At 42.2% G+C, this 17,527-nt stretch overlaps 2 non-coding genes across 2 annotated transcripts; both read right to left on the reverse strand.

Annotated features, from left to right (window-relative positions):
• Positions 1-8,224: 8,224 nt before the first annotated feature.
• TRNAW-CCA (transfer RNA tryptophan (anticodon CCA)) lies at positions 8,225-8,296 on the reverse strand. The gene has a single exon. It is a non-coding gene; the product is annotated as a tRNA-Trp (tRNA).
• A 7,956-nt stretch (positions 8,297-16,252) lies between these two features.
• Positions 16,253-16,324, reverse strand: TRNAW-CCA (transfer RNA tryptophan (anticodon CCA)). Its single transcript has one exon. It is a non-coding gene; the product is annotated as a tRNA-Trp (tRNA).
• Positions 16,325-17,527: the final 1,203 nt, after the last annotated feature.

A 17,527-nucleotide genomic window follows, 5' to 3' on the forward strand; every position in this document is an offset into this window, starting at 1 on the left:
TCCCAAGTTTGCTTGAACCTGCCAGAGAGCTGACTGCAGGCGGGCACCAGACTCGGTCCGCGCCAGGGGGATTCAAAGGTGAACCGTGTGCTGTGGGCTCCTCCCCCGAGGAGCTCATGCTCTGGTGTGGGAGATAAGACAAGTACACAAATAACAGCGATAGCAGGAGGAAGGTAATAAGTCCCGAGAAAGATCTACACAGTGCTACAAAGGCACCCAGAGCGACCAGTCATCTGCACCTAGCAGAAACCTGGTAGACTTCCTGGGCGACGTGGTGCCGAGCAGGGTCTTGAAGGCCCAGCTGATAGATGAGGGTTGCAGAAGACACGTCCCAGCCCAGCCCAGTGCGCACAGAGCGGGGAGACGTCCGGCTAGGGAGGCGGAGACTCGAAAGAAACCACACACCCTATGGGGTCGCCACTGCATGATCCAACAGCCCAGGCCAGAGCGCACGGAACAGGGAGAAGTCCTGCATGGGAAGTGGAAGCTCAGCAGAGAACACACACCCTGCGGTACTGCCCCGTGATCCAGCAGCCCAGCAGAGTCCAAGCTGACCAGAGAGGTGGCTCCCCAGAGAGGCCCAAGACCTGAGGCAACCACACACAGAAGGCACTAGAGGCCAACTGAGCAGTCTTGCTATAGTCAAATTGGCAAAACTCAGAGACAAAGAGAGAATCTTTAAAGCTGCAAGAGAGAAGCATCAAATCACCTATAAGGGAGCCCCAGTCAGGCTAACATCAGACTTTTCATCACAAACACTAAAAGGTAGAAAGGAATGGGATGATATATTCAAAATACTAAAAGACAAATATTGCCAGCCAAGAATACTCTACCCTGCAAGGCTATCCTTCTGAAATGAAGGGCAAATAGTATATTTCTCAGACAAACAAAAACTGTGGGAGTTCACTACCACACGACCACCCTTACAAGAAATCCTCGAGGGAGTACTGGGTTTGGTTCCTGCAAAATAGCTACCACTGCCGTAAAAACCCAAGAAAAATCAAAACCCACTAGTATAATAAAAATGGCATTCATGAAGAGAAAACAAAAAAACAAAAACGCTATCTACAACCTAAGAAACCAGCAAACACAGAAACCAAACAGTAAATCAGAAAGCAAAGAACAAAAGACACCTAAGACAACCAAACAACCAATAAAATACTAGGAATAAATCAACACCTTTCAGTAACAACTCTTAATGTAAAAAGCTTAAATTCCCCAATCAAAAGACACAGACTGGCTGACTGGATCAAAAAGGAGGACCCAACTATATGCTGCCTACAAGAGACCCACCTCACCCATAAAGATTCACATAGACTAAGAGTGAAAGGATGGAAAAAGATTTACCATGCAACAGAAAAGAAAAACGAGCTGGAGTAGCTATTCTTATATCTGACAAAATAGACTTTAAACTAAAAACCATAAAAAGAGACAATGAGGGACACTAGTTAATGATAAAAGGACTGATACATCAAGAAGACATAACAATCATAAATATGTACACACCCAATGTGGGAGCAGCCAGATTTATAAAACAAACTCTATTAGACCTAAAGAAGGAAATAGACACTAATACCATAATAGCAGGGGACCTGAACACCCGACTGTCAATATTGGACAGATCATCTAGGCAAAGAATCAGTAGAGAAACACAAGATCTAAACAAGACTCTAGACCAATTGGAATTGGCAGATATCTACAGAACATTCCACCCAACAACCTCAGAATATTCATTCTTCTCAGCAGCACATGGATCATTCTCCAGGATAGATCACATATTAGGTCACAAATCAAGTCTCAATAAATTCAAAAAAATTGGAATTATCCCATGTATTTTCTCAGACCACAATGGATTAAAACTAGAAATTAATAACAAACGAAACTCTGGAAACTATACAAACACGTGGAAATTAAACAGCATTCTACTCAATGACATATGGGTCCAAGAAGAAATCAAGCAGGAAATCAAAAACTTTACTGAAACTAATGAAAACAATGATACATCATACCAAAACCTGTGGGATACTGCAAAAGCAGTATTAAGGGGGAAATTTATTGCATTAAATGCTCACCTCAGAAGAATGGAAAGATGGCAAGTGAACAACCTAACACTTCACCTTAAAGAACTAGAAAAACAAGAACAATCCAAACCTAAAGTTAGCAGACGGAAAGAAATCATTAAGATCAGAGCAGAACTTAATGAAATTGAAACCCAAAAAGCAATACAAAAGATCAATGAATCAAAAAGTTGGTTTTTTGAAAAGATAAATAAAATTGACAAACCATTAGCATGGCTAACAAAAAAAAAGAAGAGAAAAGATTCAAATAACAAAAATTAGAAATGAAAAAGGCGATATTACAACTGATTCATCTGAAATACAAGGAATCATTCGAGACTACTGTAAACAACTATATGCCAAACAAATTTGAAAATCTGGAGGAAATGGATAAATTTCTGGACACACACAATCTCCCAAAACTGAACCATGAAAACGTAGAAAATTTGAACAGACCAATAACAATAAAGGAGATTGAAGCTGTTATCAGAAGGCTCCCAACAAAGAAAAGCCCAGGACCAGATGGATTCACAGCAGAATTTTACCAAACATCCAAAGAGGAATTGACACTGATTCTTTACAAACTATTCCAAAAGATTGAAACAGACGCAAATCTCCCACATTCATTCTATGAAGCAAACATCATCCTGATACCAAAACCAGGTAAAGATATAACCAAAAAAGAAAACTACAGACTGATATCCTTGATGAATAAAGATGCAAAAATCCTCACTAAAATGCTAGCAAACAGAATACAGCAACACATACATAAAATTATTCACCACGATCAAGTGGGATTCATCCCAGGGATGCAAGGTTGGTTCAACATATGCAAATCAATAAATGTGATACACCATATTAATAAAGTCAAACACAAGGACCACATGATCATCTCTATAGATGCTGAAAAAGCATTTGATAAAATTCAGCACTCATTCATGACAAAGACCCTCTATATGTTAGGTATAGAGGGAAAGTATATCAACATAATTAAAACCATATATGACAAACCCACTGCCAATATCATCCTGAATGGGCAAAAGCTGAAAGCTTTTCCTTTAAGAACAGGCACTAGACAAGGATGCCCACTCTCACCACTCCTATTCAACATAGTGTTGGAAGTACTAGCCAGAGCAATCAGAGAAGAGAAGGAAATAAAGGGCATCCAGATTGGAAAAGATGAAGTCAAACTGTCCCTGTTTGCAGATGACATGATCCTATATATCGAACAGCCTAAAACCTCTACAAAAAAACTGTTGGAATTGATAAATGATTTCAGCACAGTAGCAGGATACAAAATCAACACACAAAAATCAGTAGCATTTCTTTTCTCCAATAGTGAACATGCAGAAGGAGAAATCAAGAAAGCCTGCCCATTTACAATAGCCACCAAAAACTAAAATACTTAGGAATTTAGTTAACCAAGGAGGTGAAAAATCTCTATAATGAGAAGTACAAACCACTGCTGAGAGAAATTAGAGAGGATACAAGAAGATGGAAAGATATCCCATGCTCTTGGATTGGAAGAATCAACATAGTGAAAATGTCCATACTACCCAAAGTGATATACAAATTCAGTGCAATCCCCATCAAAATTCCAAAGACATTTTTCTCAGAAATGGAAAGAACTATCCAGACATTTATATGGAATATAAAAGAGCATGCATAGCCAAAGCAATGCTGAACAAAAAAAAAAATAAAGCTGGAGGCATAAAACTACCCGATTTTAAGCTATACTACAAAGCTATAATAACCAAAACTGTATGGTACTGGCATAAAAACAGACACACTGATCAATGGAATAGAATAGAGAATCCAGAAATCAACCCACACACTTACTGCCATCTGATCTTTGACAAAGGCACCAAGCCTATTCACTGGGGAAGGGACTGCCTCTTCAACAAATGGTGCTGGGATTACTGGATATCCATATGCAGGAGAATGAAACTAGACCCATCCCTTTCACCATATACTAAAATCAACTCAAAATGGATTAAGGATTTAAATATACACCCTGAAACAATAAAACTTCTTAAAGAAAACATAGGAGAGACACTTCAGGAAATAGGACTGGACACAGACTTCATGAATATGACCTCAAAAGCACGGGCAACCAAAGGAAAAATAAACAAATGGGATTATATCAAACTAAAAAGCTTCTGCACCGCAAAAGAAACAATTAACAGAGTTAAAAGACAACCAACAGAGTGGGAGAAAATATTTGCAAAATATACATCTAAAAAAGGATTAATATCTAGAATATATAAGGAACTCAAACAACTTTACAGGAAATAAACAAGCAACCCAATTAAAAAATGGGCAAAAGAGCTAAGTAGGCATTTCTCTAAGGAAGATATACAAATGGCCATCAGACATATGAAAAACATGCTCAACATCACTCAGCATCCGGGAAATGCAAATCAAAACCACACTGAGATACCATCTAACCCCAGTTAAGATGGCTAAAATCCAAAAGACTCTGAACGATAAATGCTGCGAGGTTGTGGAGAAAAAGGAACTCTCATACATTGTTGGTGGGACTGCAAAACGGTGCAGCCTCTATGGAAAATGGTATGGAGGTTCCTCAAACAATTGCAGATAGATGTACCATATGACCCAGCTATCCCACTGCTGGGAATATACCCAGAGGAATGGAAATCATCAAGTCGAAGGTATACCTGTTCCCCAACGTTCATCACAGCACTCTTTACAATAGCCAAGAGTTGGAACCAGCCCAAATGTCCATCATCGGATGAGTGGATATGGAAAATGTGGTACATCTACACAATGGAATACTACTCAGCTATAAAAGCGAATGAAATACTGCCATTTGCAACAACACGGATGGACCTTGAGAGAATTATGTTAAGTGAAACAAGTCAGGCACAGAAAGAGAAATACCACATGTTCTCACTTATTGGAGGGAGCTAAAAATTAATATATAAATTCACACAAACACACACACAAAAAAAAACCGGGGGGGGGGGAAGACGATATAACAACCACAATTATTGAAGTTGATATGACAAGCAAACAGAGGGGACGGTGGGGGGGGAGGGGGGAGGGAGGAGGGAGGGAGGGTTTGGGGAGGGGCAACAATAATCAACCACAATGTATATCGACAAAATAAAATTTAAATAAATAAATAAATAGATAGATTAAAGAAAAAGAAAGGATTTCTAAAGGTAATGTAAAAGAATCTAAGGAAATTTTTGTTTGGTATTAAATTAGAATGTTCATTGTAAGAGATATAAGTAAATAGAAAGATGTTTTCTGTCCTAGCCTAAAGGACACGATTCACTTAAAACATTCAAGTTAAAACTCATGCTGCATGTGGATCTCTAGTGTTTAGTTCTGATTTCATGGTTGTTGTTCACCCTTTTTCATTGGTTCACAACATCATAGAAGCCACACAGGAGAAGCGGAGTGTATCAGTCCGTTTCTGTTGCTTATAATAAAATACCTTGAACTGGGTATTTTATAAAGAAAAAGAAATTTATTGCTTACAGTTTCAGAAGTTAGGAAGTCCAAAATCCAGGGAGCACATTTGGTAAACGTTTTCTGTGGTGGTGACTTCGGTGATGACAGGGTATCACATTGCAAAATGGCAGAGCAGAGCAGAGAGAGCAGACAGAGCAACAGAGCTAGACAGACATTCCTCTGTCTTCTTTAAAGCCCTCAGAACCACACCCACACCATTATTAATCCATTCACCACTGCATGGTCCTGCAATCCAATCACCTCTTCAAGGCTCCACCTTTCAATTACCATAGTGGGATCTGCCTCTCTCCTAACAGTCACAGTGGGGGCCAAGTTTCTAATACATAAAACTTGGGGGACACAATTCAAGCTTCAGTGAGTTTTGGGGGGACATATTTCAATCCATTACAAGGGGTAAATGCCAAGGCAATAAAATTGACTTAAACGAGGAGAAAACCTCCTAAACACTGGAAATGGAGACAGAGCTGGGCCCTCACCTGCCCTCCAGTTAATTGACCTGAGAAGGGATTTGAACTTCATCCAAGTAAACAGAAGGCAGAAATACACACACACACACACACACACACACACACACACACGCACACACACTCACACACACTCACATAGACATACACACAAACACACAGTTTGTAGAACGCTGACATGCTTCCAGGGATTCTGATATGACATGACAAATAAGAAGAGGGGAAGTAACAGAAACAGGCACGTTGAGGCAGAGTGGTAACTGATTGTTATGGTCTCAGTGTACGTGTCCCTCCAAAATTCCTATGTTCAAACTTAAAGCTCAAGGTAGTAGTATTACAAGTGGGGCGTTTGGGAGGCGGTTAGGCCTTGGGGCTTCAGCCTCATGAATAGGATTAATGCCCTTGTAAAAGAGGCTTCAGAGAGCTGCCTGGCCCTTTTTCCCTTTTTATCTCTTCCACCATGTCAGGACACAGTTGCCCACTTCGGCCATGTAAGGACGCAGCAACAAGGTGCCACCTGCTGAGCAGAGAGCAAACCCACACCAGACACCAAATCTGCCAGCACCTTGATCTTGGACTTCCCGGCTTCCAGAACTGCGAGAAATAAGTATCTCTTCTTTATAAATTACCCATTGTCAGGTAATATATCACCACAAACAGACGAAGACAGGATTCTTGACCCTGAGAGAGATTTGTGCCAGTTTCCATGATATAGAACAGAACGTCTGGAGTCAACATTAAAGATGTGGGAGAGGGTGGTGATTGATTGAGCACAGTCCTTCAGAAGGGCATGTTGAAAGGAGCAAATACGGAATTGTATTCAGCACTAGGAAAAAATAAGCCATCCAAAAAGACACAAAAAGACATGGAGGAACCTTAAATGCATCTTACTAAGTAAAAGAAACCAGTCTAACAAGGCTACGTACAGTATAATTACAACTAAATGACATTCTGGAAAAGGCAAAACTACAGACACAGTAAGAAGATCAGTGGTTGCCAGGAGTTCGTGAGCACGGAGAGACAAATGGGTAGTGCGCAGAGGATTTTGTGGGCAGTGACAACACTGTGTCATACTCTAATGGTGATACGTGTTATTCTGCATGGTGTTATATACGTAAATATATTCGTCCAAACCCGTAGACGGTACAACACCGAGAGTGAACCCCAACGTAAAGCGTGGACTTTGGGTGATAATGATGTGTCAGGGTAGATCCATCAGTTATGACAAATTCGGTATATACCACTTTGGTGGGGAAAGTTGATAACGTGGTGGGGCAGGGAGTATAAAGGAAATCTCTGTACTTTCTGCTCAATTTTGCTGTGAACTTAGAACTGCTCCAAAAAAATAAAGTCCATTAAAAAAAGTCCTTACTGAGCAATTGGCTGAGTTTAAAAGAGAAGAGAACAAGACGTGGAAACACAAGGAAGTTAACATTGCGATGGCAGAATTACGGTGCACGCACAGATGCACGGTAGACAGCGTAACTAGCCACCATGTGGTGATAATTATCCACTATGGAAGGGTAAACGGCGTTCCTAGAAAAAGTCTGCAACAAAAGGAAAAGAAGCAATATTGAAAAATATACGTGAAAACTTTCCTAAACCGGCTGAATGGAAATATTCTTCTATAATTATTTTAATTTACTGTTCCCGGTCTTATGTCCCTGCTTTTCATAGCTCGAAGCGTGTAAGCGATGCAATTTAGTATAAACTTTGTGGTCATACCAATCTCATGGTTAAAAATAACTAGTAAAAATTTTAATTTTAATTCACATTTTTCTTATTATGAAATAAGTTCTTTATATGCCTAAAAAAAATTATATTTCATTTTCACAAATAACTCGTTGAAATTTTAATTTGAGTTTCTCTTAAGATGTAAGAAGTTCTTGTCGTATGTTTAAAGATAAGTCCTGTTTCATTTCCTGTAGACCTTCCTGCTGTATTAGTGTCTTTTGATTTGTTTTGTTTTTCTCAAGTTGTTTTTTTTGCGCCATGGACCATAAGGCGCGGTGCACGGGGAAGGCAGTGCGGGGCGGTGTCGGGGTGACGCAGCATCAGCGCCCGGCTTGAGTCAGCAGCAGCAGCAGGGACAAAGTCGCTCGTCTTCTAACTGACAACGACGCTGCCCTCTTTTTCTCCTACTTTTCCACCCTTGTCGCTACCCGAAACCTCCTCGTTGGTCAGGTAGGAAAACTGACGGCCTGACCCCGACGTGACTTGAACACGCAACCTTCTGATCTGGAGTCAGACGCGCTGCCATTGCGCCACGAGGTCACGGACAGAACACGGCTTCTGAACCTTTAAGGCTCTTCGGTCCTGCACGTCCCGGCTGCTTCCCTCTCCCCGTCTTCTGTTTTTCGCAGGAGCTGCAGGTCAAACAGCAAAGGAGCGAGGGGACGGGGCGGAGGCTCACTGTGCGGGACCAAGGGGACGCCCCGCGGCGGAGCGGGACCCCCGGGCGCCTGTGAAACCGCAGCCGCGGTCGGGGAAGGAGCGAGGGTCGGGGGGACGCGCGTGCGCCCGGGAGTTCCTGTCCCCACCGAGGGGACCGCAGGGTCGCCCAGCCTCCCCTTTGTCACTCAGCACAAAACCGGAATGCTCTGCGTCCCCCACAGCCCCACCGTTATAAAGTAAAACTCAGTTTTGAAAATTTGGACGTTATGGAAAAGAGTAATCAAGTTAAAACCAGTAACCCTGCTCCCGCGCGAGCGCAGTTACGGATTTGTCCAGATGTCCTCCCCCCCCCCCCCCCCCCCCCCGGCTATGCACGAGCGCCCGCCTGTGTCTGTCCAGGCTTCTGACTGTAAAGTGCCCCAATTCCAGAAACCAAGTCACGAAGCGCGGAACGAAGAAGTCGCTCCAGGACCGACCTCAGAGGGACACGCTCGCCACCGCCGGCCGCTCACGACGCGGGGCCGGTCACCACACGGGACCCGTCGGCCCCGACAGCCTCCAGGCGGCGCTGTCCTGAGGCTTCCGTGCTTCTCTGCAGCTTTGTCGCCTCTGAGCACCCACAGACTGTAGTTCAGCTTTGTCTGGTGCCCGTGTCACTTTTAACCTCCTGGTGGCTCCATCTCCTTCCCCCTTCTCAGGACTCCGCCCCAGGAGCTGCGGGAGGTCAGCGTGTCCCGTTCCTGGTGACATTAACCTCCATCACGTCCTTCGCGTGGTGTCGCTGAGTTTCTCCCCCCTGAAGCCACTATTTCCCATCTGTAACTGATCGATACGGTGGGATCGATGCTCTCAGAATGTGGAAATATCCCGTTTCTCCTCAGACTTGCACCCGCTGATTCCAGCGTCGCCTGGACTGCAAAGTGACTCCTGGGGCGTTTGCCTGGTGCTTCCTACGACCTTTTCTACTTTTACATGGACCGTGTACTGCTCCATGAGAAACAGCTGGTCTTTTTCTCTCATTTACTTCCCCGTGATATATTTGATTATTTATCTGTACAAATAGAGACTCGTGAACATTTTTTAATTCATAGAATATCACTTTTTGCATTGTCGCTGAAAGCGTTGCAGCTTCGGCTATGACGAGCTCCTTCGGGCAGGCTCACGTGCTCTTCCCGTGAACCACCGCGCTCCTTTGAACACTTCCTTACTTTATGGCACAAGACGTTTCAGCCTCGTCTTGTGTTTTCCCTGCCCCGGCCCGAGAATCAACCATTTCTCCAAGAGCCCTGTTTGCTGCTGTTGGATTAGGATGTTCAGAAACCCAAGTCTGGGTATCGGATGTGCTCCTCGTGATGCGCTGTCATTGCCCTTTCCCCTACTGGTGGTGACCTCTCTCTGACAGCAGGAACCCCGGCTCTCATTAGCTACAATCATATATATAATTACATACAGATAACATTACACATAATCATGTGTTGTGAAGTACATCTATGGGTATACATACTTAGTATACATAGATATGTATGTGTGTGCACATGTCCATATACGTGTGTGCGTGTGCGTGTGTTTCAGAATTACTAACCCTGAGAGACAAGATTTAGTAAGAGTATTTCATTATATGTAGACAGGCCGGGTTTCGGTTTTTTGGATTTTTTGGCCTTTATCTTCTGTCTTTCAGTTTACAGTCAAAGTATTGTCTTGCAAAATTATTTAGAGTAGCTCCTTTTTTCCCCAAGCCCATCATTCTCGGTTATGTTAATCACATGTAGTACAGTGAGCTTATTTGTCATTTTTGTATTCCCTTGCGGGTTCACGTTCATGCACTCTCTCTCTCTCTCTCTCTCTCTCTCTCTCTCTCTCTCTCTCTCTCACAGACACACACACACACACACACCGTCATTGGTTTTAATTACTTTCTCTAAATTTTTGCTTATGTGAAACATTACCATAATTCTACACGTCAGGCTATACGAAAGGGTACACTAAAAATAAGTGTCGCTCCCTGGTCGTGTCTATTACCCAGAATCATTTCTCCTTCTTCCCCCCACTTCACCGATCACCCCGACAGGTAACTAACATTTGCATTATCTGGTGAATCCTTCCCGTATTCTTTTGCACAAATGTGCAGATACGTTTTTATATTCTTGCATCTCCCTCTTTCTTACCTAAAGTAGAGCATAACCATAAACACTCTTGCACTTAGTTTTGCTTTCATTGCTTACCAGTTTATCCTGCAAATCACTCCATACCGGCTCATTGAGATCTTGCTCAGTATTTTTACAACTACACAGGACTATGTGCACGTAGCGTAGCCTATTCAACTACTTTCCTATGGCTTTTGCATAATGTTTTCAAGGTTCATTTATGTTGTCACATGCATCACCACTTCATTCCTTTTTATTGCTGAATAACATCCCACTGTATAGAAATACCACATTTTGTTTAGACATTCACCACTGGTGGACATCTAAGTTGTTTCCGTCTTTTGGCTATTATGAATAAAGCTGTTACGGACATTCACTTACATGTTATTCTATGAACATGTTTTTTATTTTTCGGAATATATAACTAAGAGTGGAATTGCTAGATCATATGGTAATTCTTTGGGGCCTATGTTTAACTTTCTGAGAAACTGTCAGCCTGCCTTTCAAAGAGGTTGCCCCATGTTATTTCCTCATCAACAACATAAGGGTGGCAATTTCTGCACATCTTCACTAACACCTATTATGACCTATCTTTTTTATCATAGTCATCATAGTGGGCATCATTGTGATTTTGATTTGTATTTCCATAGCAACTAATGACTTTGAACATTTTTTATTTGCTTAATGGTCATTACTGTTTTTTCTTTGGAGAAATGTTTATTCAAACCCTTTGCTCATTTTTTAAAAATTAGGCTGTCTTTTTATTGCTGAGTTGTAAGAGTTCTTTATGTATTCTAGATAAAACTCTCATATATTTGGCTTACAAATATTTTTTATTCATTTGTGGGTTGTCCTTTTACATTTTCGATAATGTCCTTCGAAGCTCAAAAGTTTTTAACTTTTTTTAATTTAAAAAAATTTCATTTTATTGAAACATAATTGATTGTACATATCTGTGGAGTACCGTGTTGACTGTCAGGGCATGTGTGGAATATGTGATGCGCAAATCAGGATAATTTGTATGTACCACATCACACAATGTAATCATTTTTCGTGGCTCTTTACCAATTTCTCGCTAACCCCCTACCCCTCTCCATTTCCCACTTCTGGTAACATCAGTTCTGTTCTCTCCTTTTGAAAGTTCAACGTATTATTGTGATTGTTGTATCTTTCTTTATTTTATTTTATTGAGCTCCCTCTTATGAGTGAGGACATGTGGTATTTCTCTTTCTGTTTCTGGCTTATTTTGCTTAATATAATTTTCTCTAAGTTCATCTATGTTGAAAAGGATTTCATTCTTTTTTATGGCAGAGTAGTATTCCACTGAGTATATGTACCACATTTTCCTTATCCAGTCATCTGTCAATGGACATTTAGGTTGGTTCCAACTCTCGGCTATTGTAATAGAACTGTGATAAACACGGGAGTGCAGGTACCCCTTCAACATGATGATTTGCATTCCTTTGGATATACAGCCAGCTGTGTGATTGCTGGATCATATAGCAGTTCTATCTGTAGTTGTTTGAAGAATCTCCATACTGTTTTCCATAATGGATGTAATAATTTACACTCTACCAACAGTGTAGGAAGGTACCCCTTTCTACACATCCTCACCAGCATTGTAATTCTCTGTCTTTTTGATAATAGCCAGTCTACCTAGAGTGAGATGATATCTCAATGTTGTTTTGATTTGAATTTCCCTGATGAGTAGTGATGTTGAGCATTTTTTCATGTGTCTGTTGGCCTTTTAATATATCTTCCTTTGAGAAATGCCTATCAGCTCCTTTGCCCATTTTTTAGTAGGGTTACTTGTTTTTATACTGTTAAGTTATTTGAGTTCCTTGTATATTCTGGATATTAATCCTTTGTTGGTTGCATGGTTTGCAAATATTTTCTCCCATTCTGTAGGTTGTCTTTTTGCTCTGTTAATTTTTTCTTTTGCTATGCAAAAGATTCTTAGTTTGGTATAATCCCATTTGTTTATTTTTCCTTTGGTTGCCTGTGCTCATGGGTTCTTAGTAATAAAGTATTTGCCCAGTCCTACTTCCTGAAGTGTTTCCCCTGTGTTTTCTTTAATAGTTTCAGGTCTTATATTTAAGTCTTTAATCCATTTTGAGTATGGTGAGAAGTATATGAGTCTAGTTTCATTCTTTACATATGAATGTCCAGTTTTCCCAGCACCATTTATTGAAGAGGCTGTCTACTTACCATTGTATGTTCTTGGTACCTTATCAAATATCAGTTGGCTATAAGTATGTGGGTTGATTTCTGGGTTCTGTATTCTGTTCTTTTGGTCTGGGTGTCTTTTTATGCCAGTACTACGCTGTTTTGGTTACTGTAGCTTTGTAGTATAATTTGACATCAAGTAGTGTAATGCTTCCAGCTTTCTTTCTTTCTTTCTTTCTTTCTTTCTTTCTTTCTTTCTTTCTTTCTTTCTTTCTTTCTTTCTTTCTTTCTTGCTTAGAATTGCTTTGGCCATTTGGGGTCTTTTTATTGTTCCATATGAATGTTAGGATTATTGTATTGGTAAAATATTATCTGACAAGTAGACCTTTTTAAAATCTGATTTATGAACATACGAAAAGGAATTTTATCAATACACATAAACTTGAAAGACATTATTAAAATTTTAAAATTCAAAAACTTTGCAGAGAACTACTTCTTAGGCTATAATATCTACAAAATGGATTAATTGAATGTAACATTCTTGAAAGTTGAAAGAATCAAAAGGATTTCTAAAGGAAATTTAAAGGAATCTAAACAAGTGTTTGTTTGGCATTAAATTAGAATTTTCATTATAGGAGATGTAAGTAAATAGAAAGATGTTGTCTGTCCTAGCCAAAAGGACATGATTCACTTAAAACATTCAAGTTAAAACTCATGCTGCATGTGGATCTCTAGTGTTTAGTTCTGATTTCATGGTTGTTGTTCACCCTTTTTCATTGGTTCACAACATCATAGAAGCCACACAGGAGAAGCGGGTGTATCAGTCTGTTTCTGTTGCTTATAATAAAATACCTTGAACTTAGTATTATATAAAGAAAAAGAAATTTATTGCTTACAGTTTCAGAAGTTAGGAAGTCCAAAATCCAGGGAACACATCTGGTAAACGTTTTCTTTGGTGGTGACTTCGGTGATGACAGGGTATCACATTGCAAAATGGCAGAGCAGACAGAGCAGACAGAGAGCAGACAGAGCAACAGAGCTAGACAGACATTCCTCTGTCTTCTTTTAAAGCCCTCAGAACCACACCCACACCATTATTAATCCATTCACCACTGCATGGTCCTGCAATCCAATCACCTCTTCAAGGCTCCACCTTTCAATTACCATAGTGGGATCTGCCTCTCTCCTAACAGTCACAGTGGGGGCCAAGTTTCTAATACATAAAACTTGGGGGACACAATTCAAGCTTCAGTGAGTTTTGGGGGGACATATTTCAATCCATTACAAGGGGTAAATGCCAAGGCAATAAAATTGACTTAAATGAGGAGAAAACCTCCTAAACACTGGAAATGGAGACAGAGCTGGGCCCTCACCTGCCCTCCAGTTAATTGACCTGAGAAGGGATTTGAACTTCATCCAAGTAAACAGAAGGCAGAAATACACACACACACACATACACACACACACACACACACACACTCACACACTCACACACACATGCACACAAACACACAGTTTGTAGAACGCTGACATACTTCCAGGGATTCTGACATGACGTGACAAATAAGAAGAGGGGAAGTAAGAGAAACGGGCACGTTGACGCAGAGTGGTAACTGATTGTTATGGTCTGAGTGTATGTGTCCCTCCAAAATTCTTATGTTCAAACTTAAAGCTCAAGGTACTAGTATTACAAGGTGGGGCGTTTGGGAGGCGGTTAGGCCTTGGGGCTTCAGCCTCATGAATAGGATTAATGCCCTTGTAAAAGAGGCTTCAGAGAGCTGCCTGGCCCTTTTTCCCTTTTTATCTCTTCCACCATGTGAGGACACAGTGTTTGCCCACTTCGGCCATGTAAGGACGCAGCAACAAGAGCAGAGAGCAAACCCACACCAGACACCTAATCTGCCAGCACCTTGATCTTGGACTTCCCGGCTTCCAGAACTGTGAGAAATAAGTATCTCTTCTTTATAAATTACCCATTGTCAGGTAATATATCACCACAAACACACGAAGACAGGATTCTTGACCCTGAGAGAGATTTGTGCCAGTTTCCATGATATAGAACAGAACGTCTGGAGTCAACAGTAAAGATGTGGGAGAGGGTGGTGATTGATTGAGCACAGTCCTTCCGAAGGGCATGTTGAAAGGAGCAAATACGGAATTGTATTCAGCACTAAGAAGAAATAAGCCATCCAAAAAGACACAAAAAGACATGGAGGAACCTTAAATGCATCTTACTAAGTAAAAGAAACCAGTCTAACAAGGCTACGTACAGTATAATTACAACTAAATGACATTCTGGAAAAGGCAAAACTGCAGACACAGTAAGAAGATCAGTGGTTGCCAGGAGTTCGTGAGCACGGAGAGACAAATGGGTAGTGCGCAGAGGATTTTGTGGGCAGTGACAACACTGTGTCATACTCTAATGGTGATACATGTTATTATGCATGGTATTATGTATGTAAATATATTTGTCCAAACCTATAGACTGTACAACACAGAGAGTGAACCCCAACATAAAGCGTGGACTTTGGGTGATAATGATGTGTCAGGGTAGATCCATCAGTTATGACAAATTCGGTATATACCACTTTGGTGGGGAAAGTTGATAATGTGGTGGGGCAGGGGGTATAAGGGAAATCTCTGTACTTTCTGCTCAGTTTTGCTGTGAACTTAGAACTGCTCTAAAAAGTAAAGTCCGTAAAAAAACAAAAAGCCTTACTGAGCAATTGGCTGAGTTTAAAAGAGAAGAGAACGAGACGTGGAAACATAAGGAAGTTAACATTGCAATGGCAGAATTACGGTGCACGCACAGATGCACGGTAGACAGCGTAACTAGCCACCATGTGGTGATAATTATCCACTATGGAAGGGTAAACGGCGTTCCTAGAAAAAGTCTGCAACAAAAGGAAAAGAAGCGATATTGAAAAATATACGTGAAAACTTTCCTAAACCGGCTGAATGAAAATATTCTTCTATAATTATTTTAATTTACTGTTCCCGGTCTTATGTCCCTGCTTTTCATAGCTCGAAGCGTGTAAGCGATGCAATTTAGTAGAAACTTTGTGATCATACCAATCTCATGATTAAAAATAACTAGTTAAAATTTTAATTTTAATTCACATTTTTCTTATTATGAAATAAGTTCTTTATATGCCTAAAAAAATTTATATTTCATTTTCACAAATAACTCGTTGAAATTTTAATTTGCGTTTCTCTTAAGATGTAAGAAGTTCGTGTCGTATGTTTAAAGATAAGTCCTGTTTCATTTCCTGTAGATTTTCCCGCTGTGTTATTAGTGTCTTTTGGTTTGTTTTGTTTTTCTCAAGTTGCTTTTTTTGCGCCATGGACCATAAGGTGCGGTGCACGGGGAAGGCAGTGCGGGGCGGTGTCGGGGTGACGCAGCATCAGCAGGGACAAAGTCGCTCCTCTTCTAACCGACAACGACGCCGCCCTCTTTTTCTCCTACTTTCCCACCCTTGTCGCTACCCGAAACCTCCTCGTTGGTCAGGTAGGAAAACTGACGGCCTGACCCCGACGTGACTTGAACACGCAACCTTCTGATCTGGAGTCAGACGCGCTGCCATTGCGCCACGAGGTCACGGACGGAACACGGCTTCTGAACCTTTAAGGCTCTTCGGTCCTGCACGTCCGGGCTGCTTCCCTCTCCCCGTCTTCTGTTTTTCGCAAGAGCTGCAGGTCAAACAGCAAAGGAGCGAGGGGACGGGGGCGGAGGCTCACTGTGCGGGACCAAGGGGCCGCCCCGCGGCGGAGCGGGACCCCCGGGCGCCTGTGAAACCGCAGCCGCGGTCGGGGAAGGAGCGAGGGTCGGGGGGACGCGCGTGCGCCCGGGAGTTCCTGTCCCCACCGAGGGGACCGCAAGGTTGCCCAGCCTCCCCTTTGTCACTAAGCACAAAAACGGAATGCTCTGCGTCCCCCACCGCACCATCGTTATAAAATAAAACTCAGTTTTGAAAATTTGGACGTTATGGAAAAGAGTAATCAAGTTAAAACCAGTAACCCCTGCTCCCGCGCGAGCGCTGTCACGGATTTGTCCAGATGTCCCTCCCCCGGCTGTGCACGAGCGCCCGCCTGTGTCTGTCCTGGCTTCTGACTGTGAAGTGCCCCAATTCCAGAAACCAAGTCACGAAGCGCGGAACGAAGAAGTCGCTCCAGGACCGACCTCAGAGGGACACGCTCGCCACCGCCGGCCGCTCACGACGCGGGGCCGGTCACCACACGGGACCCGTCGGCCCCGACAGCCTCCAGGCGGCGCTGTCCTGAGGCTTCCGTGCTTCTCTGCAGCTTTGTCGCCTCTGAGCACCCACAGACTGTAGTTCAGTTTTGTCTGGTGCCCGTCACTTTTAATCTCCTGGTGGCTCCATCTCCTTCCCCCTTCTCAGGACACCGCCCCAGGAGCTGCGGGAGGTCAGCGTGTCCCGTTCCTGGTGACATTAACCTCCATCCATCACGTCCTTCGCGTGGTGTCGCTGAGTTTGTCCCCCGTGAAGCCACTATTTCCCATCTGTAACTGATTGATACGGTGGGATCGATGCTCTCAGAATGTGGAAATATCCCGTTTCTCCTCAGACTTGCACCCGCTGATTCCAGCGTCGCCTGTACTGCAAAGTGACTCCTGGGGCGTTTGCCTGGTGCTTCCTACGACCTTTTCTCCTTTTACATGGACCGTGTACTGCTCCATGAGAAACAGCTGGTCTTTTTCTCTCATTTACTTCCCCGTGATATATTTGATTATTTATCTGTACAAATAGAGACTCGTGAACATTTTTTAATTCATAGAATA

The sequence above is a fragment of the Cynocephalus volans genome, chromosome 10 (genome assembly GCF_027409185.1).
Source record: "Cynocephalus volans isolate mCynVol1 chromosome 10, mCynVol1.pri, whole genome shotgun sequence".
Classification (NCBI taxonomy): domain Eukaryota; kingdom Metazoa; phylum Chordata; class Mammalia; order Dermoptera; family Cynocephalidae; genus Cynocephalus; species Cynocephalus volans.